The sequence below is a fragment of the Nyctibius grandis genome, chromosome 2, assembly GCF_013368605.1.
Source record: "Nyctibius grandis isolate bNycGra1 chromosome 2, bNycGra1.pri, whole genome shotgun sequence".
Lineage (NCBI taxonomy): Eukaryota > Metazoa > Chordata > Aves > Nyctibiiformes > Nyctibiidae > Nyctibius > Nyctibius grandis.
This window is the reverse complement of record NC_090659.1, coordinates 82,404,458-82,429,750: the sequence shown is the minus strand read 5'-3', so window position 1 is coordinate 82,429,750 and position 25,293 is coordinate 82,404,458.

Genomic DNA, 25,293 nt, shown 5'->3' with positions numbered 1-25,293 from the left:
GCTGCTATTTGATTATGCCCTCTATACGTGGTCTGAGCTCTGCCAGAACAGTCCTGTTGCTAGCGTATGTCTAGCAGCTTGTTCTGTGTTATGGCAGAAAGGAAACCGTTTTCAGTGAAGAATCCATTCTTATTCGACAAAGAAACCAAAAGACTGGAGTTTCATTACCTCCTGCACACACAACAAGTCATACACGGGGTTTTTTTATTTCTCTTCTGAGAAATAAATATTTCAGTATCTACTTTATTAGTTTGGAAGAGTAGACAAGATTTCAGGAATGCAAGATTTTTGCTCCAGCTGTAGTACTTGAACACATAGAAGTTATTATCACACTTACAAATTTTTTTTCCCCACATCCTTTGATTATCACAGTACATCTGTACATCATTAGATCATGAAAACTAAAATAATTCAAACTTCCTTTACGTAAGTAGCCACCTTTTTTACATTAGAACACACTTTTCCCAATATGTAAATCGAAAGTAAAAGATTTTATTTTTCATGATTTATACTGTCAATAATTAACTGAAAACAAAGTATATATTTGTGTGTATATATATATATATATATATATATAGGTATTTTGGTATATCACAGGTTCCTATATAGCTTTGGAATCTTTTGATCCAAACTTGGATTTTCAGAAAAAGAATTAACATCAAGCCCTGAAATCATAATCATAGAATCACAGAATCGTTTTGGTTGGAAAAGACCACCAAGTCCAACCATTAACCTAACACTGCCAAGTCCAGAACTAAATCATGTCCCTAAGCACCACATCTACTCGTCTTTTAAATACCTCCAGGGATGGTGACTCCGCCTCTTCCCTGGGCAACATGTTTAATCTTTGATAACCTTTTCAGTGAAGAAATTTTTCCTGATATCCAATCTAAACCTCCCCTGGCACAACTTGAGGCTGTTTCCTCTCATCCTATCACTTGTTACTTGGGAGACCAACACCCACCTCGCTACGACCTCCTTTCAGATAGTTGTAGAGAGCAATCATCCCCTCAGCCTCCTTTTCTCCAGACTAAACAACCCCAGTTCCCTCAGCTGCTCCTCATGAGACTTGTGCTCTCGACCCTTCAGCAGCTTTGTTGCCCTTCTTTGGACTCACTCCAGCACCTCAATGTCTTTCTTGTAGTGAGGGGTCCAAAACTGAACACACTATTTGAGGTGGGGCCTCACCAGTGCCGAGTACAGAGGGATGATCACTTCCCTTGTCCTGCTGTCCACTCTATTCCTGATACAAGCCAAGATACTGTTGGCTTTCTTGGCCACCTGGGCACACTGCTGGCTTATATTCAGCCTGCCATCGATAACACCCCCAGGTCCTTTTCCACCATGCAACTCTCCAGCCACTCTTCCCCAAGCCTGTAGCTTGGATAAATTTCTTATTTTCAGCTACCCCAAAGCTCTCTATTTCACATACAATTTCACAAGTGCACATTGTTGACAATAACAAAATCTAAGTTTGAGTGATTGCTTCATTTCTGTTAAAATTATGAAATGTCATTTAACACTCCACAAATGCAGAAATCTGCCAAGAATCTAGGATGAACTAAGTGTATTCCCTAGGACACTGCTCAGAAGTACCAGTTCAACATAGGGCACACATCATTAACTTGATTTTACCAACAGTAAACAGCAGCAACCATATACTTTAAAACAATTAAAACAAAGATAAGCTATGGTATCTTTGGTAGAAACCACTTAAGTTATTCTACAAACTGATAACATCATTTTCATGTGCTCTATTAATATCTTCCCTGTTCAGAGTCTCAAAGTCCCAGAGTCCAAATGAGCACTTAGTCAGCTTTGTCTCTAACAGTTGAGGAAGAACTGCCTGTTCCATTCCCAAGATGCCAACGTATGAGGCAGTTGAGGTTGAGTTTTATTACGATTTAACATCCTTAATATTTCTATGTGTCCAGAAAGTGCTGTTATTTCTAATTTCAGAACAGAAAAATGGGGTACAGAGATTGAGTAGCAATCCATGTAAGCATTTGATACCATGCTATGTTACACTTGGAAAAACTTCTGTTTGTTTTGAAACTTTTAACTTGATCTTAATCTAAAAAGAAAATGTTATTTTTTATATACCTAGAGAACACATCTCAGTTACAATTGCATATCCATAACTATCACAGACCACTGAAAGCACATATGATTAAAGAAACTTAAATCCATGGTGATATTTGTGGAACTTCAAAATAGCATACCTGAAAAAGAAGTGTTTGGAAAATGTTTGCAATACATTTATAGACTGAAATGAAAATATTACTCTGAGTCTGCTAATTAGAACTATTTAGAGATCTTACTTTTTTTTTCTTATTTGAAAAGAGAGACAATTTAGATATACTGGCTATATATTCTGATCTATTTGTAAATGGAAATGTTCATGATAAGACCAAATGCCAGTTTCAGCTATGTCCCTGTACAGCCCGTGAAATCCAAATGATGCTTTGCTATTTTAGAGGCTCTAAAAAAAACAGCCCCCAGCTAATCCCACAAACAGTAACAGAGAGGTTTAGTTAGGGAACATAAAGTCTCTGATTCAGTTCAAAGACACAATCTGGCTAACAAGGGATAGACTAGGGAGAATCATTACATAGCTGGCTTGTGCCTTGACTTATATAGGACCTTGATTGAACCTCAACAGACCACATGCTTAAGAAAATGAGAATTAAATGGGTAAAACACAATAAAAAGTGGAATCCACAACAGCTAGCTCTAGGCCCTTAATGCTCAGGGCCACTCTGACATGTACATTGTATATGAGTAGACTTTAGTTTCTCAAAGCTGACTGCAAAGAGTTAGGCTACAACACCAGAAGGAAAAAATAATGGTAAATTTGCTTCATACATGACTATCTCAGTAGATTGCTCAGACCTCCAGAAAGGCTGAATCTTTATATTGGCTGTAAAGACTGAAGGCAATGGACAATGTGTTCCTCTCCTTGACTGGTTATCAAGGAGCACTGAGTATGGTGCTGGAGTTCAGTGAGGCACCTCTTCTAATCCTCCCAAATGGGAGAGTACCTTCATTTCCTAGTCAGCTTCCAATTTTTCAACCAGTTAAAGAAAATTATTACATGTTGCTGCTATCTGTTATTATTTTTATTTCATCTGTTTGTTTCAGTCAAGATTCTGACAATGTTACTTTGCTTCCTCATTCACTTCTACAATTTTTCTTAAGGTCTTTCATCATTTTCCAGAAAAAAAAAAAAAAAAGAACTTCTTATATTGAACTATGGACCCCTGCTGTTCTACTTCTAAATACTAAGGAACACGTACTAGTTTATACTATGACCACAGGGGTAAAGTACTGTTTCCATTTAGCCCACATCTGGGGCTAAACAATAGACAGTCGTTCTATCACCCAATGATCCCACCCCAGCTGAGAAGGAGAATTGGGAAAAGGAAAGAAGACCCATGCATTGAAATGGAAACAGATTTAATAAAATGATAAAAAAAAAAGAATTAATATTAATACTAATGCTAGTATAAAGTACACAAAGTTATACTCAGCCCATATAGTGGTTGCGAGCTGCACACTCCCAGCAGTGAATGCCAGATGTTAAACACTGTGAGCACCACTGCTCCAGCAAAAATGTGATGGTCACAAAGAACAGGAGAGTAGGTCTCAGGAGCAGAATGATGGGCGAGACCCTCCAGAGATGGCGACTGTTGAGAAGAAGAGCCATCCTCAGCAAACTTTCCAATTATAGTGAGCGTGATGTTTATGGTATGGAATACTTCCGTTGGCCAGCCTGATTCAGCTGCCCTGGCTTTTGCTCCTCCTAGTTTTAGTATCTGGCTAACTCAAAACTGCTAATGGCCTTGATCACTATGGAAATCCACATACCATGTCCGGCCATGAACTAAAACAAAGCGTCTTATCAACTTTGTTCCCACCGTATCGGGTGATGCAGTCTTCTCAAAAATGCAGCTTTTCTGAAAAGAAAATTGATTCCATGATTCTATCCCAGCAAAAACAGGACAAGTACTCATACAGAAAGAAAAAAGATGCTTTGGTCCTAGGTTTTGAAGATGAAGGAATAGGAAACTATATCACCTAAAGGATACTCCAGGAAGGTCCTAATTTCTTCCATATAGAAATCTTCATGTTTCAAAATATATGCTAATACATGTTAATTTGAGATTATCATGGGCAAAAAGGAAGCTGACTCAGTACTAAATATTATATAGACTTTTCTATATTACTTGAACTTAATCTTTATAAGTCAGTATATCTCTGGCAATAATGTCTGATAATAAATCTAGGATGAAAACTGAGTAAAGCTTTCATGATAGCTCTGACTGATACAAGTATTTAAATTGTATTATTCTCTTCCCAATTATCTCTGACACCGATGAAGATCATTCCAGAATAAACCTTAAAGATATTTTGAATAAAGAAAAGTTCTGCAATTGTTGGTACACTGCAAAGCAGAGACACGCACACAAATATTGGATACAACTAAATTTAACAACTTGTCATTAAAGCACTTAATTTAAGGTTTGTTCTTCATGGACTGAAAATCATCAATCCTGAGATGTATCTAATATAAATGAGATGGCTGAAGACGCCACTCCATTATTAAGTACAGAAAGATCTAAGAACAGAACAGACATTTAACTTTCAGCTGGTTAAGCTAAATGAACCCATCTTTTTCTATTATAACAAAGTAAAATGCAAAAATCTTCTTATTGATTTTCTTCCCGGAGAACTCTCCATTAGTGCTCAGGCAATAGGTGTGTTTTCAGCAATGCCTCTGGGAAATTCATTCACTCTTTTTCTGTCTTTTACTTTCTATAAAATTTGGGGAGCTTCACTGGCCTGTTTTACTGTGTTTTAAGATTTAAAAAAAGTGCTAGATATAAGCCAGGTATTCTTATGCTGTATGGTTTGCCTAGTTTATTCATTCAGGTGCTAAATAATTCTGGTTACCAAATTTCATTGTAATTTACATGCAGTCCTACTCAAGATTAATAACAATACTCCTTTTTTTTTATTTATTCCAACATATACATCAGTCTTTTCTTTTTAACAAAAATGAATTTTCCAACTCACTAATTCAAACTGAATCCTCCTTCACAGTGCATACTATGAGAGAAAAATTAATATATAAACTGGTTGGATTCCAAATGCTCTGAGGACAGGAACAGGAGGAGTTTGCAGTTAAAAATATCTCCTTTAAAGGTAATGTGAGTAGGTAATAATAGGCTTAATGATTAATTTTTAAAAGGTCAAATATTACAGTTTTATGATTTATTATGAGTCTTTGTTTCTACTTCAGACTACTCTGTCATTGCAAACTGAGCCTCAGATTAGGTTTATTGTTTGTTGTTGTCTTATTTTCTTTCTTAGATCAGTATCCTTTGTGCAGTGATTTGCTTGTATGTAGTAACAAGGATATCTGTGTTCCAATATTTAATTCCCAATACTTGCATTTTTCTCCAGATACAACTGATGTATATTATGGGACAAAGATAAATATTTAAGAAGCTTCTAAATTTGAGCTGTCTGTAAAAAAAAAGGAATAGTGTGAATTTCAAGAAAATAAAAAAAAAAAAACAGACTGCAGTTTTATATGAATTTATTTTAATTTCACAGTGAAAATCTTCAAAATATCAAGAGGTTTTTTTGTTTGTTTTTCTGTTTTGTTTTTTAAATCTGAAGTTGCATGTTTGGAAGAAGGGTTTTGGAAGTCCTTCTAAAAGTAAACCAAAGTAATTAATAAACATAAGCATACTACTGTACAGAACCATGCAATCAGCAACACTATGAAGATACTGTCCTATGTAGATCTGGAAGCTGCAGTGTTTTGAGAAAGCCAAAAGGTCTTCAGAGCACTGCAAGATATTATGCAGATTGCCTCGCTGATTCATGAATTTTGACAGCCTCCTCACCTCAGGGAAAATAGTGCTTGTATGCTTGTGAAGGGAATAACCTAGAGTAAAAAAAACAAAGCAAAACAAACACAGAAAAGGGTAAAATCAATCAGAAATCCAACAACCCATCTGTTATCCAATCAATAGCATAATAAAATATGAAACAAGAAGGAAAAGGAATAGCCACTAGATTTTTTCTATATACACATCCTGGGATGACATCCCACAGATTTATAGCTATGATGTTTAACGTAAGTAATCTAAGACCTGTTAAAGAGATTTAAATATTTCTGTCAGTTACAATAGAATAAAATACAGAGTAGAATAAAGCTTGTCAAATGAAAAAAGGGCTAGCAAAATTGCGCTAATCTCTGAGCAATGCTAGTCAACGTGTCTAAAGGTGTTAAAAATAGGTATTCATTTTATGAGTCAGATAACCATAGGGTGAGTCATGAAAACCTTATTCAGGATTATTGAGCAAGTAGCTTCTAGGAGAATTGACCTTTTTCAGATGATCACATCACATGGGAAATTATAAATTATAAGAATTTGTTACCTATGTTTGGAGAGTATAAACTTCTTATGGATTTGACAACAACAAACTACAAATACTGTTGGGAATGTTTCAGTACTTATGCATTATCTTTTCAAGGAGAAGGTTTTTTCTTTTCAAAATATATTTTTCTTTGTTTTAAAGACTAAAACAAACTCAGGTTTTAACATCCAATTTTTCCTTTGGTTCCTCTTTTGCTTTCAAGACACAACACATGCATCTCATCTAAACAGAAGGTTATCCACTATGGAAAAAATGATAGGAAAAATATATGTGGTGTCAAAATCTATAATAAATTTGTCTTTTCTAATGCAGTGATATAAATGAAATTCGAAAGCAAACAAACAGAAACAATAACCTTCTCCATGTTGACTACTGAACCTTTAAGTATTTGCAACATTTATAAGCTGTGGGAAGCTTGCTTAAACCTAAGTATAATAGAATGTATTAAAATGTTTATTCTCTAATACTGAATTAAAACTCAAAATCACCCACAAAACTGAAAACTAGTACTAATTTATTATATTGTGGTAACTGGATCTTCTAGGATATGTTCTGATTTGGGGATTGAGTTGTTCAGGTGGACATTTGGGGGTGGGGCGGGGAAGGTGGGGCATTGCTTAAAGTTTCCTGTTCAGCGCTAAGAACTACACTAAATTCAATAGTTTCATCTTTGCTGTCTTTTTTCTTGAGACTAAGTAAACTCAACCAAGCACAATTTGTATGAACTATTTAAAGCATAAGAGGCAACAACTTCAGTCCCAGACCACTGAACCAGAACTTTATGCTTATTCTTATTTGACATAAAAGAGGATAGATCACATAAACTAAAGTTGATTTAGAAGTTTTCATAACTTACATAAGCAGAAAGTGTCATGTTTCCACTCAGGATATACTTTATTTTTACTTTTTTTTTTGCTTTAATTGTATATAACCAATACATACCATTATACCAATTATATATGATCAACACACAGTTGTATACAACCAACACATATGACATTGTAGTGGACAGTAGCCTTATCATTAATTTCCAAAACCTTACAGAATTTGGATTGCACTGTTGTGATGATTGTGCTACTACTGAACCTTCAGTAGCCCTCTTTTGCTTGTTGTTTACTGAAAAAATATTAGGACATGCATGGCATTTTAAAAACACAGTAGGAACATAAATTTGATTGACAGGACAAAGGGCAATGGTTTTAAACTGAAAGAAGGTAGATTTAGAATGGACATAAGGAGGAAATTCTTTACAATGAAGGTGGTGAGACATTGGAAGCAGTTGCCCAGAGAAGCTGTGGATGCCTCATCTCTGGAAGTGTTCAAGGTTGGAGGGGGCTTTGAGCAACCTCATCTATTGGAAGACGTTCCTGCCCATGGCAGGGGGATTGGACTAGGTGATCTTTAAAGGTCCTTCCCAATCCAAACCATTCTATCATTCTACGAAATTTATTTTCAAGAGGAGACAATTGGTGGTAATAGCTGAAAAATACCAAGGAAACAGAAGGAAAATATCTTCCACTCTGAAAGTTGGTCTTTTCATCATTTTATGATCTGTCATGAGTTTCCCCAAGCATTGCATCCTCTCTGTCAGCTTCAAGCAAAACAGTACCTGAAGGAAATATCTGAAGAGTATCAGATAGCTACTGTTAGATAAATGACCATATTTTAATTAAGGACACAACTCAATATGCTGTTCTGTCTCCCAATTCCTAAATGTACCTATATTTCTTTCCCACCCTTCTCCTGGTCTTAAGCAAAGTTATGTGGGGACTACGTGTTATAACTCACAACATTAGACTGGAGTTTGTAACCAGTTCTTAACGCAAGGACAAAACTGCTAAATACATAAATCTAAGTATTATTCACATTCAGACGTCTTATTCTCTTTGCAATTCCTTAGTGTTCTGAATTGCATGATGTATAAATATTTACAAGAAAAAGCATACATAATAATAAAAAAAAAAAGAGAGAAAAGACATGTTTCTCTGATTCCAAACCTGAGACAGTAGCCACAAAAGATTTATTGGGCTTAGGTCTGACTTTTCATATGCTTACTAGTCTTAAAGTATTTTAGTTAAAAAAAAAAGAAAAAAAAAGCTAAACTTGCGATCTAGCAGATGCTTAATGTAGTTGTGAGATATTTCACTGTGAATACAAGATTGTTACCAACTTTTTCAACATTTACATTTGCTTATAAGTAGAACATCTTCTTCAGTAACAGTTAGCAATACCTTAGAAGCGAGACTGTGTCATATTTTTTTCCATAGGTGGTTGCCAGCTAACACGACTAAACTGGTATGCACTGCATTGGTCAAAAAACATTCTGCACTCATGTTGTACTTGATAATGTATTCAGTTTTAGTAAAGTAGACAGAAGTGTTCTATACAATACAGATATCTTTAGAGAACTTTCTAATCAACAGTTTTGTAATCAATAATTTGAAACTTAAAACCCAACAATCAGAATCTAAGAACATTTTTACTAGCCTCTGTGTTCAATTTAGTAATGGTCTACTGAAATAATTGTGCTAGCCTTGTTAATTCAAAAACTATGACAGAAAACTTCAAGAACTTGACTGTGAAATGTATATCCTCTGAGGTATATATATGCATATAATTTCCTATGAGCCAGATGATAGATCGATAAAAAAAGTAATACAAATAGGAAATCTGAATTACATAAACACAATATAATACAAGGTATTGAACACCTTAGTAAAACACAAAGGTAATATAAACATTGGCTAGCTTACTTTTGTGTTCAGAAATATAAAATTTATCGAGGTTGCAATAGAGAAAGATATATGTGGACAAATTAGCAGAGATGCTAGGAACAATCATAAATTTTACTAATATTTTCTACATTTTATAAAATAGGAAGTCTTTTGTAGGGTTTTATTTCTTAGTAAATTAACTGGATGCAAGTTTGCTGATGACACAAAACTGGGAGGAGTGGCCGATACACCAGAAGGCTGTGCTGCCATTCAACGAGACCTGGACTGGCTAGAGAGTTCGGTGGAGAGGAAGATAATGAAGTTCAAGAAAGGCAAGTGTAGGGTCCTGCACCTAGGGAGGAATAACCCCATGCACCAGTACATGTTGGGGGCTGACCTGCTGGAAAGCAGCTCTGCAGAGAAGGACCTGAGAGTTCTCATGGACTATAAGTTCACCGTGAGCCAACAATGTGCCCTTGTGTCACGGTTTAAAGCTGGGCCGGCTAGTAACCTGGTGGCAGATGCTCTCTGTTAACCCTCTCCCCCCCCCCACCCTAAGGGAAAGGGAAAAGGGAGAGAGACTTACGGGTTGGAAAATTAAAACAGTTTTAATAAACTATAGTAATGAAACAGAGTATAATAACAATAATAATAGAAATAATCAAATGTATACAAATATATACAAAACCAAGATCGAGAGCTTGGAAATCCTCCTCAGGCAGAGTTGCTCCCCCCAGCACAGGCAGAGGGGAAAATGCAGTAGCTCCCCCTGCCATCACAGCTGCAGGCTTTTAACTGGAGAATTGGCAAAGCTGGTACCAATCAGTGGGAGACAGGAGGGCCCCTCCCTCCTGGGCCCCACCTCCAGGAGGTGGTGGGTTAGTGATAAATACGAAAGTGAGAATGATGTGTATGGGATGGAATACCTTGTTGGTCAATCTTGGGTCACCTGCCCTGTCTGCTCCTCCCTGCAGGTGCGACCCCCGCTTCGGCTCTTCACTCATAAGCAGTGAGGAATTTAGCAGTGACCTTGGTTTCTCTAAGACTAATTGGCCTTGGTTGGGCCAAACCAGGACATTCCACCCCTTATTCCATACCATTCACGTCATACTCAGATCACCACTACCTTGTCATTTTCAAATATATATACACATATCACTAGTTTATGATTCATCTTTATGCAAAAAGTTCATCAAGTTCATTTAGTTCAGGATTGTGGGTTTCCATCTGGCTAGCAGTCTCTCAGGGCAGGAGAGATGGTATGAGTTTTGTCACAGTTCATGCCCACGGGTTGCAGGTTCAAAATGTCAGTCTCGAGGAGGTTACTGGACGCCACTTGCAGCTAGCTCCGGTCTCATCACCACTGTCTTAACCTGAAAGACACTTATGCAGCAACAACATACAGTTCAGAATTAAGTAGTCTCACCCAGAATCAGATCACCTTCAGGGACACATCGGACTTCACCAACTTGCAACATCACGCACCAAGTACATCCAGGTCCCTGAGCAAAAGCAATCCCACGAATGGGTTTACCTTTGCCCGTTGCAGGAAGAATCCAGACAGTTTTTCCCAATAGATTCCTTTCATGCACCACAGGGACTTTATCTCCTTCTACTGTATGTAGAAGGTCTGACTGAGCAGGGCCAGCTCGATTGATAGATCCCCTGGTGTTAACTAACCAGGTAGCTTGTGCCAGATGTTTATCCCAGTTTTTAAAGGTTCCACCCCCCCATTGCTTTCAGGGTAGTTTTTAACAGCCCATTATACCGTTCAATTTTCCCAGAGGCTGGTGCATGATAGGGGATGTGATATACCCATTCGATGCCATGCTCTTTGGCCCAGTTGTCTATGAGACTGTTTTTGAAATGAGTCCCATTGTCTGACTCAATTCTCTCTGGCGTGCCGTGTCGCCACAAGATTTGCTTTTCAAGGCCCAGAATAGTGTTCCGGGCAGTGGCATGGGGCACAGAGTATGTTTCCAACCATCCGGTGGTCGCCTCCACCATGGTAAGCACATAGATTTTACCCTGGCGGGTTTGAGGGAGTGTGATATAGTCAATTTGCCAGGCCTCCCCATATTTATATTTCAACCACCGCCCCCTATACCACAAAGGTTTTAACCGTTTGGCTTGCTTAATTGCGACGCACATTTCACAATCATGGATAACCTGTGCAATAGAATCCATGGTTAAGTCCACCCCTCGGTCACGAGCCCATCTGTATGTTGCATCTCTTCCTTGATGACCTGAAGTGTCATGAGCCCACCGAGCTAAAAATAGTTCACCTTTATGTTCCCAGTCCAAATCTATTTGGAACACTTTAGCAGCTTGATCCGCTTGCTGGTTGTTTCGATGTTCCTCAGTTGCCCGACTTTGAGGTACGTGAGCATCTACATGACGTACCTTCACGACTAGTTTCTCTAGCCGAGCAGCAATATCTTGCCACAGTTCAGCAGCCCAAATAGGTTTACCTTTGCGCCGCCAGTTGCTTCGCTTCCACTGCTTTAACCACCCCCACAAGGCATTTGCCACCATCCATGAGTCAGTATAAAGATACAGCCTTGGCCACTTTTCTCGTTCAGCAATGCCTAAAGCCAGCTGGATGGCTTTTACCTCTGTAAATTGACTTGATTCACCTTGTCCTTCTGTGGCTTCTGTGACTCGTCGTATAGGACTCTATACAGCAGCTTTCCACTTCCGATGCTTTCCTACAAGACGGCAGGATCCATCGGTGAACAGGGCATACTGCTTCTCATCCTCTGGTAGTTCATTATATTGTGGGGCTTCTTCAGCACATGTCACCTCCTTTTCTGGTGGCATTCCGAAGTCTTTGCCTTCTGGCCAGTCCATGATCACTTCTAAGATTCCTGGGCGATTAGGGTTTCCTATTCGAGCCCTCTGTGTAATTAATGCAATCCATTTACTCCACGTAACATCAGTTGCGTGATGGGTAGTAGGAACCTTACCCTTGAACATCCAGCCTAGTACTGGTAATCGGGGTGCCAGGAGCAGCTGTGTTTCAGTACCAATTACCTCTGAGGCAGCTCTAACTCCTTCATATGCTGCCAGTATCTCTTTTTCAGTTGGGGTGTAATTGGCCTCAGAGCCCTTGTATCCTCGACTCCAAAATCCTAGGGGTCGACCTCGAGTCTCCCCCGGTACTTTCTGCCAGAGGCTCCAGGTAGGACCATTGTCCCCAGCTGAGGTGTAGAGCACATTTTTAACATCTTGTCCTGTATGGACTGGTCCAAGGGCTACTGCATGCACAATCTCTTGTTTAATCTGTTCAAAAGCCTGTCGTTGTTCAGGGCCCCACTGAAAATCATTCTTCTTTCTGGTCACTTGATAAAGAGGGGGTACAATCTGGCTGTAATCTGGAATATGCATTCTCCAGAAACCCACAACGCCTAAGAAGGCTTGTGTTTCCTTTTTGTTAGTTGGTGGGGACATAGCTGTTATTTTGTTGATCATGTCTATCGGGATCTGGCGACGCCCATCTTGCCATTTAATCCCTAAAAACTGGATCTCCCGGGCAGGCCCCTTTACCTTGCTTCTTTTTATGGCAAAACCAGCTTTCAGAAGAATTTGGATTATTTTCTCCCCTTTGTCAAAAATTTCTGCTGCTGTATCACCCCACACAATGATGTCATCAATGTATTGCAAATGTTCTGGAGCTCCACCCTTTTCTAGTGCAGTCTGGATCAGTCCGTGGCAAATAGTAGGACTGTGTTTCCACCCCTGAGGCAGTCGATTCCAGGTGTACTGGATACCTCTCCAGGTAAAAGCAAACTGTGGCCTGCACTTTGGTGCCAAAGGAATAGAGAAAAATGCATTAGCTATGTCTATAGTGGCCTACCACTTGGCTGCCTTTGACTCCAGTTCGTATTGAAGTTCTAGCATGTCTGGCACAGCAGCACTCAGCGGTGGTGTAACTTCATTTAGGCCACGATAGTCCACAGTTAATCTCCATTCTCCATTAGACCTTTGCACTGGCCATATAGGACTATTAAAGGGTGAGCGAGTCTTTCTAATCACTCCTTGATTTTCTAATTGTCTAATCAGTTTATGAATGGGGATCAGGGAGTCTCGATTGGTGCGATATTGTCGTCGGTGCACCGTGGTAGTAGCAATTGGCACCTGTTGTTCTTCAACCTTCAGCAACCCCACAACAGAAGGATCCTCTGAGAGGCCAGGCAAGGTAGACAGCTGTTTAATGTCCTCAGTCTCTACAGCTGCTACCCCAAAGGCCCATCTATACCCTTTTGTGTCCTTAAAATACCCTTTCTTAAGGTAGTCTATGCCAAGGATGCATGGAGCATCTGGACCAGTCACAATGGGGTGCTTTTTCCATTCATTTTCAGTTAGGCTCACTTCGGCCTCCAATACAGATAACTCTTGAGATCCCCCTGTTATTCCCGAGATACTGACAGATTCTGTCCCTTTATGATTCGATGGCATGAGGGTGCACTGCGCACCAGTGTCTACCAGGGCTCAATACTTTTGTGGTTCTAATGTGCCAGGCCATCGAATCCACACAGTCCAATAAACTCGGTTGTCCCTCTCCTCCTCCTGGTTGGAGGCAGGGCCCCTCTAATTAAAGACTGGATTCGTGCAGCTCACGGGGACTGGACCTTCATTTCCCCTATTCACTCTTGGAAAAAAAGGGTTTGAGGCCCATCTACCCTGACTGGGGTCCTACTCATTGGTAACTGGAGCAGCCATCCTCCTAGAAAAATTCTCACTGGTATTTCTGTTAGCTTGCAACTCACGTACTTGTGCCTGTAGGGTACTGGTAGGTTGTCCATGCCATCTGTTCATGTCCTCCCCATAATCACGCAGGATAAACCACAGGATACCTCGTGACGTGTTCCTTTTCCTTTGAGCTGGTCCAGTAGGAGGGCGTTGCCTCCTAAAGGCTGCAACACGGGCCTGTGTAGGTAGAGAGTCAAGTTTATTCTCGATCCTGGACAGTTTGTCTGACAGTTGTTTAAACAAGTCCTTGTTTTCCTTAGTCAGTTTTTCCACAGCCGAGACACAGGCCTGCAGTGGGGAAGAAATACTATCTTCATACTGTCGCATATAGTTAGCCATTTCGCCCACACTAGGTCGTGCCATAGCATCTTCTCCCCAGACTAATATTGACAATGTATGGGTATGTGTTGGTGGAGCACTCTTCACAACCTTCTGGAACATGGATCGGTTGCATTCCACTTCATCAGGATTTACAGGATCTACAATGTCCTGAGGGTGTTTATAAATGATCTCTTGCACAGCTAGTTCTCTAAGGTAGTTAATACCTTTTTCTATAGTGGTCCATTTGCTTAGGTGGCTCATAACATCATCTTTATAGGGATACCTGCTCTTTACAGCTGACAAGAGTCGCCTCCAGAGACTGATAGTGTTCGACCTTCTTGGAAGCATCTTATCAATACCACCATCTCTGGACAGGGATCCCAACTGTCTGGCTTCTCTACCATCCAATTCTATGCTATCTGCCCCATTATCCCAGCATCGGAGCAGCCAGGTAATAATTGGCTCACCGTCATAACGACTAAAATCTTTCCTTATATTTCTCAGGTCCTTCAGGGATAAGGAGTGGTAGGTTATCTTTACTTCCGAGTCTGAGTCCTCCTGTGATTGTTCTGCTTTAGAAGGACCTTTCTTGTCCTTCTTGTGTAATGGGCCTTCTTTAAAAAGACGACCAAGGAAACCCCCATCTGTGTCAGGCCCTGACTCTGACTGAGAAGGGCCCTCACCTGGGTCCTGTGCTGGCTCTGCCTTAGAAGCCTCTGAGTCATCATCCTTCACTTTACTAGCTGATTTCTTTCGGTGTTTTCTCCTGGTTACAGGGGCAGCATGATACCTACCGCTGTTGCTGCACTGACATCTAATCACATACCACACCAGAAACACATTCAGGACAAACGAAAATAAAACCATGCCACCTAGACAGAACCATCCTAATTTCACAAAATCTAGTGGAATCACCTTGGCAGAAAAGGAGAAGGTACTATTTCCCAAAGTAAAATTGGAAGTATAATCATTAACAGAATCAGCTAAAGGACTCCCAGAGTGCGCAGATAAAATCTCTGCTACCGAGGTCAGAGTAGTAACAACCCAGTTTATCACGACATAAATCTGTACGAAACGCCATAACAAAACAATGCATGTTGACCAGTACCCAGCAATGATAAACTGCACATAAACACTAACAAACAACGGCAAGTAAGGTATTATTACACTTAACTCTGTAAAAGGCTTAATAAAGAGACGAGATAGCACAGCGATCAAAAATGACATTACCATCTTCGCTATCTGTTTTAATTTCCAACCCCTCGTAAATCTCAAAGGAAGAACTCCGATACTCTCTCAGCTGAGCTCTCCGGGTCTCCTCCCACTGGAGCTGGGATTCGACTTATCAGAGCAACCTGTCGGAGCTTCTTTCATGCCCCACGTTGGGCGCCAATAAAACTGTCACGGTTTAAAGCTGGGCCAGCTATTAAACCTGTGGCAGATGCCCTCTGTTATCCCCCCCCCTCCCCCCAAAGGGAAAGGGAAAGGGAAAAGGGAGAGAGACTTCCGGGTTGGAAAGCTAAAACAGTTTTAATAAACTATAATAATGAAAAAGAGTATAATAACAATAATAGAAATAATCAAATATATACAAATATATATACAAAACCAAGATTGAGCTCCCCTGATGTCAGCCACGTCACCACCGGCACTGCAGGGCAGGCTCCGGGAAGGCCCAGGCTGGGCCTAGCGACGGTTGAGAGCTGGATTCAGGAATGCACGGATCGGGATCGGGGGCAGCAGGAAAACAGACGGAGTCCTCCTTGAACACCGGCCATAGCAGAAAGAGAGCGAGACCCTCGTGATCCCCCCCTTTATACTGAGAATGACGTGTATGGGATGGAATACCCTCGTTGGTCAATTTTGGGTCACCTGTCCTGTCCGCTCCCCCCTGCAGCTGCGACCCCCCTTCGGCTCTTCACTCGTAAGCAGGGAGGAATTCAGCAGTGACCTTGGTTTCTCTAAGAATAAGTACAGCAAGAGCCTTACTGCACAACATCCCTACCGGTGCCTCAGCGATAACTACAAACTTCGAGCGTTATCAGTCCTGGAAGCAGACACTGTCTGCAAACATGCAGTTAGTTTCAGAAAGTGCTGTTACTTAGAGGAGACTTAGCTGAAAGCAAAAATCACTGAAAGGAAAATCGGCCTGGTTTAGGCCAAACCAGGACACTCTATAAAAAGACGAGATAACACAGCATTCAAAAATGACATCACCATTTTCACTATCTGTTTTAATTTCCAACCCCTTGTAAATCTCAAAGGAAGAAATCTGATACTCTCTCAGCTGAGCTCTCCAGGTCTCCTCCCACCAGAGCCAGGATTCAACTTATCAGAGCAACCTGTTGGAGCTTCTCTGGAGCCCCACGTTGGGCACCAATAAATCTGTCACGGTTTAAAGCTGGGCCGGCTATTAACCCAGTGGCAGACGCTCTCTGTTAACCCTCTCCCCCCCCCCCACCCTAAGGGAAAGGGAAAAGGGAGAGAGACTTACGGGTTGGAAAGTTAAAACAGTTTTAATAAACTATAGTAATGAAAAAGAGTATAATAAGAATAATAGAAATAATCAAATATATACAAATATATACAAAACCAAGATCGAGAGCTTAGAAATCCTTCTCAGGCAGAGTTGCTTCCCCCCAGCACAGGCAGAGGGGAAAATACAGTAGCTCCCCCTGCCATCACAGCTGCAGGCTTTTAACTGGAGAATTGGCAAAGCTGGTACCAATCAGTGGGAGACAGGAGGGCCCCTCCCTCCTGGGCCCCACCTCCAGGAGGCGGTGGGTTAGTGATAAATACGAAAGTGAGAATGATGTGTATGGGATGGAATACCTTGTTGGTCAGTCTTGGGTCACCTGCCCTGTCTGATCCTCCCTGCAGGTGCGACCCCCCTTCAGCTCTTCACTCGTAAGCAGGGAGGAATTTAGTAGTGACCTTGGTTTCTCTAAGAATAATTGGCCTGGTTTGGGCCAAATCAGGACACCTTGTGGCCAAGAAGGCCAGTGGTAACCTGGGGTGCATTATGAAGAGCGTGACCAGCAGGTCAAGGGAAGTTATCCTCCCCCTCTACACTGCCCTAGTAAGGCCACACCTGGAGTACTGTGTGCAGTTCTGGGCCCCCCAGTTCAAGAAAGATAAGGAACTACTGGAGTGAGTCCAGTGGAGGGCTACAAAGATTATCAGAAGACTGGAGCATCTCTCTTACGAGGAAAGGCTGAGACCTGAGTTTCTTTAGCCGGGAGAAGACAAGCCTAGGAAGGGATCTTATCAATACTTACAAATACCTTAGGGGTGGGTTTCAAGAGGATGAGGCCAGACTCTTCTTAGTGGTGCCCAGTGATGGGACAAGGGGCAATGGATACAAACTGAAACACAGGAAGTTCCATCTGAATATGAGGAAAAACTTCTTTCCTTTGAGGGTGTCAGAGCACTGGAACAGGCTGCCAAGGGAGGTTGTGGAGTGTCCTTCTCTGGAGACACTCAAAACTTGCCTGGAAGTGACCTTGTGCAACATGCTCTAGGTGAGCCTGCTTTAGCAGGGGTTTGGACTAGATGATCTCCAGAGGTCCCTTCCAACCCTGACCATTCTGTGATTCTGTGATTTACATAATATATTTGTTATAATGTATAGATGTATATACCAATCTTTAGAACATAAAATCCATTTGATTTCTGCATTGATTTGTTTTTGCTATTTTTGGGGAGTTTGGATTGACATTCCAGAAGCTAATGACTATTGATTGTCCTGTAGTCACAGATTCATATACTGCAAAACACTTTTTTCCACCAGGTAAATGTTATTAACATAATCACAGTAAGTCATTATTATGCAGACAGTATTATCTGCCCCAAAACAGAGAGCTGCATAGTTCCCATGCTGATAGTTTCCTCCAACTGAGGAAAAGCTGACCTTGTATCAAAGACGTTTAACTATACTCGATGACAACATAGACTCGATCGGGGCAGTTTGAAAATCACAGTAAGTTGATAGAAATGCAAAGAGAGGATTGACTGTCTATGGCAGAACTGAAACATGGTTGGACAGTAGAAAATAAGTAGCTTCTAGATGACTGAAAAAGGCTGACTAACAGGTATAGGGAAATGGAGGAAAAAATACAAAGTCTTGACTTAACAGCACTGATCATCATCAAACAGCAAGGAACAGCAGAATGAGTGGCAAAACAAGAGAAGAACCTGGAAACTATTTTAGAAATGTATGACATAATCAAACATTGCTTAACTGTAGCCTTATTTATTTGCTGTATATATTAACCTAATGTATCCTGTACTTGTTAATAATAATGTCACAAACAGGGTAAGAGACATAAAGTGTCCATCTATTAGTGCTTTAAAATGCCATGATAAGCCAGGCAGCTTTTTGTTTTCACATAAGGGAACCCCTTGCCTCTAGCTGGTAAACAGCATTAAGTTTGATGTTTTAAGCCTGAAGTACTCACCAAATACCGTTTCATATACAGTCAATGGAGGAAAACAGTGACCACCAGAATCTGTAATCTAGACATAGCTTTTGATATTGTCTCCCACGGCACTCTCCTGGATAAGCTGGCAGCCCACGGCTTGGAGAGGTGCACCCTTCATGGGGTTAAGAACTGGCTGGATGGCCAGGCCCAGAGAGTGGTGGTGAGTGGTACTGCATCCAGTTGGCGTCTGGTAACTAGTGGTGTCTCCCAGGGCTCAGTACTGGGCCCAGTCCTGTTTAATATCTTTATTGATGATCTGGATGAGGGTATCGAGTGCACCCTCAGTAAATTTGTTGACGACACTAAGTTGAACGGGAGTGTTGATCGGTATGAGGGTAGGAAGGCTCTGCAGAGGATCTGGACAGGTTAGATAGATGGGCTGAGACCAATGGCATGAAGTTCAACAAGACCAAGTGGCGGGTCCTACACTTTCGCTACAACAACCCCATACAGTGCTACAGTCTGGGGGAAGAGTGGTTGGAAAGTGGCCAGGTGGCAATGGACCTGGGTGTATTGGTGGACAGCCGGCTGAAAATGAGCCAGCAGTGTGCCCAGGTGACCAAGAAGGCCAACAGCAGCCTGGCGTGTATCAGGAACAGTGTGGCCAGCAGGACTAGGGAAGTAATTGTTCCCCTGTACTCGGCACTGGTGAGGCCACACCTTGAGTACTGTGTGCAGTTCTGGGCCCCACACTTCAAGAAAGACACTGAGGTGCTGAAGAGAGTCCAGCACTAAAGCTGGTGAAGGGTCTAGAGCACAAGTCTTATGAGGAGCAGCTGGGGGAACTGGGATTGTTTAGCCTGGAGAAAAGGAGGTTGACGGGAGACCTTATAGCTCTCTATGACTAGCTGAAAGGAGGTTGTAGCGGGGTGGGGGTCGGCGTTTTCTCCTGGGCAACTAGCAACAGGACTATAGGACGTAGCCTCAAGCTGCGCCAGGGGAGGTTCAGGTTAGACAATAGGAAAAATTTCTTCACAGAAAGGGTTATTAGGCATTGGAATGGGCTACCCAGGGAGATTGTGGAGTCACCATCCCTGGCAATGTTTAAGAGAAGACTAGATGAGGCACTTAGTGCCATGGTCTAGTTGACACAGTGGTGTTAGGTCAAAGGTTGGACTTGATGTGGCTGCCCCTTCCCCGGCCGTGTTTAAGGCCAGGTTGGATGAGGCTTTGAGCAACCTGGTCTAGAGGAAAGGTGTCCCTGCCTGTGGCAGGGGGATTGGAGCTAAGTGATCTTTAAGGTCCCTTCCAACCCAAACCATTCTATGATTCTATGATTCTATGATGATCCCAGAGGTCTCTTCCAACCTAGTTGATTCTGTGATTCTGTGTCTGACTATGCTCTTTTTTTATACTGGTGTAATAGTGAGAGAAATTTCTCCAAGGACAATGATGTCAATGATTCACCTAACAGAACAGGTGTTCTGTAAGAACAGAGCACCTGGAAGTTTGTAGTGCTAGGAAAAGTCAGAGTCTATCAGACGCACAAACAAGGCCCTGTCTCCATAGTCAAAAAAAGGGAGAATCACGGACCAGTCTCTGACTCACTTGGGCAGATGAGAAATAGCTTAGATTCTGAACGCTGACAGACAGCAGATAATTGTGGGTGTGGGTGAATGTTGGCAACTGAACTTTTGAACTCTCAAGCATGAGCCTGCAACTCCCTACCAGGAAGGCCTGACTGCAAATTTCCGTAACACCTAAGCTATGAAGAAACGACACATACTTACACCTTCAATTAATAAAGAGACTACCAGTTAGGAGACTGATCGCACATTGTGCATCTGAATATAGGCTATTTAGACTCGGAAAAAAAGATCTAGAAAAAGATATCCTGGAAATGGAGGCAGATCCATGGAGACGAATGTCGCGGAGCACCCAGGGGCATCATGGGTGAGCCTGAGACTTGTAACTTCAAGCAGCTGTGCAGCACAGACCAACATTTCTTTCTGTCTGACTTTCCTAGACCAGCAATGATATCCCTAATAGAAGGGAAGTTGAGACCAAGTGAATGTGACTTTGAGTGGGGAAGCGACTGGGAAATCGCATGTGATAATCAGGTAGGGTAAAAGGTCTACTTTTGTTTTTTAAATAAACCTCAGTATCCAGATCCACTATAGGTTGTCATTTACTCTATCTCATCCATGCACTCACATCCACACTGCTTAGGACTATCTGCTCCTGGGCAAAATTTGTACAGAAAAGAAGTAGTTAGTGCTGTCCAAATAGGAGCCAAAGAGTAAACCAAGTCATTAAGCTCAATTCATGGTTGTTTTTTTATTTAGCAGTTTAAACATGCTCATTGGAACCACTTCCACAGAATTATAGGAGACTGTCCTCTGATCTGAGTGCAGACATAGAAAGCCTGCTTGAATTCAGCAAATTATTCTTTTCTATCCTAGAACAATGAATCTCAATATAGCAATCATCTAATGAGTTTCTAGTCAAGCATCTCCAAGAGGGCTGTGACAAATGCCGTTACAGTTTGCAGCCAGAATCTATACATTATCGTGTTTGAACCAGTTTGCTCATACCTTGTGCAGGTAATATGAATTGCAGTCTTACACCTGCTGATAGCACAGCTTCTTGTCACACTTTGACAAGGTAGAGACAGGCAAAATACATGATTTGGAATGCTTTTTTTTTTTCTGTTTTACAATTACACGTTTCGGCTTCGATATTGTATCATTTCAGGGCCTAATAGAGTCTTGCCTGAGAAGTCCGTAATATGTCCTTTCTTCTTGCAACAGAGTAAATCTGGATTAAAGCAATTTCCTTCATTGGAGACACCCAGATTTAAATAGAATTTCATTGACAGCTTTGTAGAATTTACATCTGGAGGGAGGAGTGAATGGATTACTAGCAGTTGAAAACACATGAATATTTTTTTCTTTCCTGTTATAGCATCTAATCAACTTTTATTATTATTTATGTTAGAGTAGGATTTTTCCTTTAAAATATATAATTTTATTTCCTCCTTCTCGCTCATAATTTCAGAGACTGAGCTGTCACAAAAATATACTGTCCAAGCAGTATGAGTTTGGGGTGGGATTTTCTTCTTAACATCAGAAGGGAAAAAAAAAGTATTTCCAGTTAGTATAGTCCTAACCATTCTATTTTCTAATGAGTTTGCTGCTTTTCTATCGATGTATTTCCCCATAAACATTACTGCACGTAAACAAATTAAAACATGCCTTATCTATTAATCAAGCTGAAATTCTACCACATAGGCAGAGGTTTGATTCATAATGCAGAAGACATTCACTGTTCTCCCTTACTACCACGTTTACCACATTTCCACTTACTAATGAAATACCACAGACGCAATATCTCATACTGAATAGCCTCAAACTTATTTAAATTTCAGATTTTAATTTGTCAGCAATGTTCCACATTGAATTTATACTAATTTCCAAGATCACTATGAAACTTAAATTAGATGAAACCAACTTACACCATTTTTTCCCCTTGGAAACATGCTAGTAGGAAATTCTGTTCTTTGTGTATGACCTTGAGCATGGCAGGTTATATATTCCAACATACACAATGAAATTCATTAATATAGAGAGTGTCTGAGGGTTAATTTATATTTTTATATTTTCTATAACTTCCATTGGTATAACACGTTTATTTATAGATCTTTGCTCATTCACAGGATTAAAAAATATTGTAACCATTCTCTACATTTTACAACAGAAAGTTGAATGTACAGAAAAATTGCACAGAAAGCTTGATTTTCAAGTGAATACTGACAACTAGGGAATGTCTTATATTTAATTTTTCATTTATCTAATTGCAATGACATCTCAAACTTTTTACATATACCTGATATTGCTGTAACAAAAAAAGTTTTCTTGAAAATATGATTTTGCAGTCAGAGAATGCATTTCCTTGATTTTAGTCTTGTCACATTATTTAAAAAATAAAGATAACTTATTTCCATTTTCCCCTAAGATTGCATAAGCTTTAAATGAAGCTGTCATGACAGAAATGTAGAATGTGAAGAATGGTGTAAAAGATTACAAAAAACTTTCACTTATGCTATGGCTCTGCTGTCAGATCTTACTTGTTCCAATTTTCGTACTAGCAGATGATGCAGTGTATGTCACCATGAGCAGAAAAAGAACAAAATACACAGGAGAGCACATGGGGCAGGGAGAAGAAAGATATTGCAGGATTGATCTAAAAAAACCCTTGAAACAAGTAAACCAACAAATAAATAATTTAAGTGTAATAGCCTCCCCAAAAAATTACACTGCTAACAGTCCCCAAATTTAAACAAATAAAATCACAATGGAAGGGTGTGATTCTATCACTATTAGGCAACTGTCAACAGATCTTTAAATTTATTTATCTCAAAACACAAGATTACATGTCTGACTTGTGGTTGAATTTGGGGTGCTTGATGAAGGACAAATAATACTGCTATGCTCATCTGGGTAGATTTTGGTTTCAGGACGGACTGCCTCACTGAGTAGCATGATCCCTGATTACACCAATGTGACACAACCACTCTTACTCCATGCATCAGATGCAGCTGGTCCACAGGTCACAGCATTGCCTTAAATTTGTGAGATAACTTCAAGCAGTCCGTAATAAATATTCTTCATTGTGTGCCTGTTAAAGGTACCCACCATATCATTTTCAGGTCTAAGCTTTCCTTTTTCTTGCAGAGCCAGTTTTTAAGCAACCTCAGACAGAGTTTTCCAGGAAAATATTCTGGATCATGTGGAATCAGAAATGCAAAGAGAGCAACATCTGTCTCCTGCAGTCTTATGGGCATGATTGAGCTACCCAGGCATTGCATATGGTGCCATCTAAGAGTTCCTGGAGTGTCTTGGGCATTGGCATGAGACTGGTAGAAACAATACCTCAGCTAAAGGAGATTTGCGTCCTCCTGGAGCAGTAGCTGTCCTGTCAAATGAATCGTATCTTTGGTATCTGAAAGGTGATATAAGTAATATGTACCAATCTATATAAAACCAACTTTTTTTCTATCTTTCTCTAATATACACATAGGAAACAGCAATTGAAGGCATAACTGTGGCTACTATGTAAGTGAAATTATTAAGTGTTCACTTAGCCTGACTTTAGAGGGGACTGTGTCATAAGAAGATTCCTTAAACTGTGCCTATCTTGCCTGTGAATTCTACAGTTGTAAGTTACAGGAATACTTTACCTGAACTGTTGCAGTATTAATTTCAGGTAGTTTATTAGAACTGATGTTCCCATTGAGATAGGTTTTTGATATGCATTGCAAATTATACAGCTACTATTCTATGAACTCTGTGAAAATAATCAGTATTAATTATATGGATTTTCTTTTCAAATTCCTTGATAAATGTGTTGTGATGGTGACACTGTACAATTTACAAGCAAGTATTAGCTACCTTCCTCCAGACTATGTTGCAATGACTACTGCCAAGTATTTAATGTATTGTTTCTTTTTCTTTCTAAAATGCCATAAGCGAAGCTAGTGTGGTAGTAAACATAAAGGTTCAAAGAATAAGAATGATCTCTCTACATGGTACACGTCTAAACCTACTTCTACTACAATATTAAATTTCAGAGTTCAAATTTACAATTAGTTGATAATATATGAAAGAACCACAAATGCTTCAAATTGTTTGGGCTTTGTTGAGGCCATGAGCTCCATGAACTAGAAGAATGTCAAATTCATCTCTGCTAAGATGGAATTAGGCCATCAGGTTTCAAGGGATGAAAATGGAAATACATAGGACATAAGTCAGTGGCAACTACTTTTGAGATATTAAAAGAAAGGCAATACTACACTGTTTTCCTTTCTTCTATATATTTTCATTTAGTTTTGGTAAATTGAGAAAATTCTTAATAAACAAGAAAGTCAAAGCTTCACAGGCCTCTAATTGATATAGTAAAATACCAGAACAAAACACGCTATTCAGTAAAATTAGGGGTCTTCATTCTGCAAAGACATTTCTTTCCATTCTTCTTACATATATTAAGTTCTCTAGTCTGCTTTATTCTGTAACCAGCTAACTATATGATACAAAGTGGCCATGAGTATAAATCTTTAAAATAAAGAGTTTTTTCCTAACTTGTTTGGGTATCACCTAACATGTTGCAGGCACTATTGTAAAGGAAATACATCTAGAACTGTAGCGTAACTGACACTTTTAGCAAAGGGCTCAGAGGATAGTAATCTCACCTCTTTTCTTAAATTTATACAAAAGAAAATGGTAATATAAAAACTAACAATATAATTGGCTTAAATATAATAATAATAATTATAATAATAATACTTCGTAATATGTTACGATTGCCATTAGCTCAGGAACCACATGTTGTCACCATCAGGCCTTGCAACAGGATATGGTGCCTATTCCCTCTGTTGTATTGTTCTTGTCTAGCCACAACACTTCCTGAACTGAGCATGGAGATACTGAAAAACACTGCTATCCATCAGTACATGCATTTTATAAGCATTAGAATCCAGTAAAATCAGCTTAGAGATACGATTTATTCAGCAGAGACACTACCAAGGAGAGTACAAATATTATTGTGAGTGAGAGGTTTTATAAAATGTTTTTTCA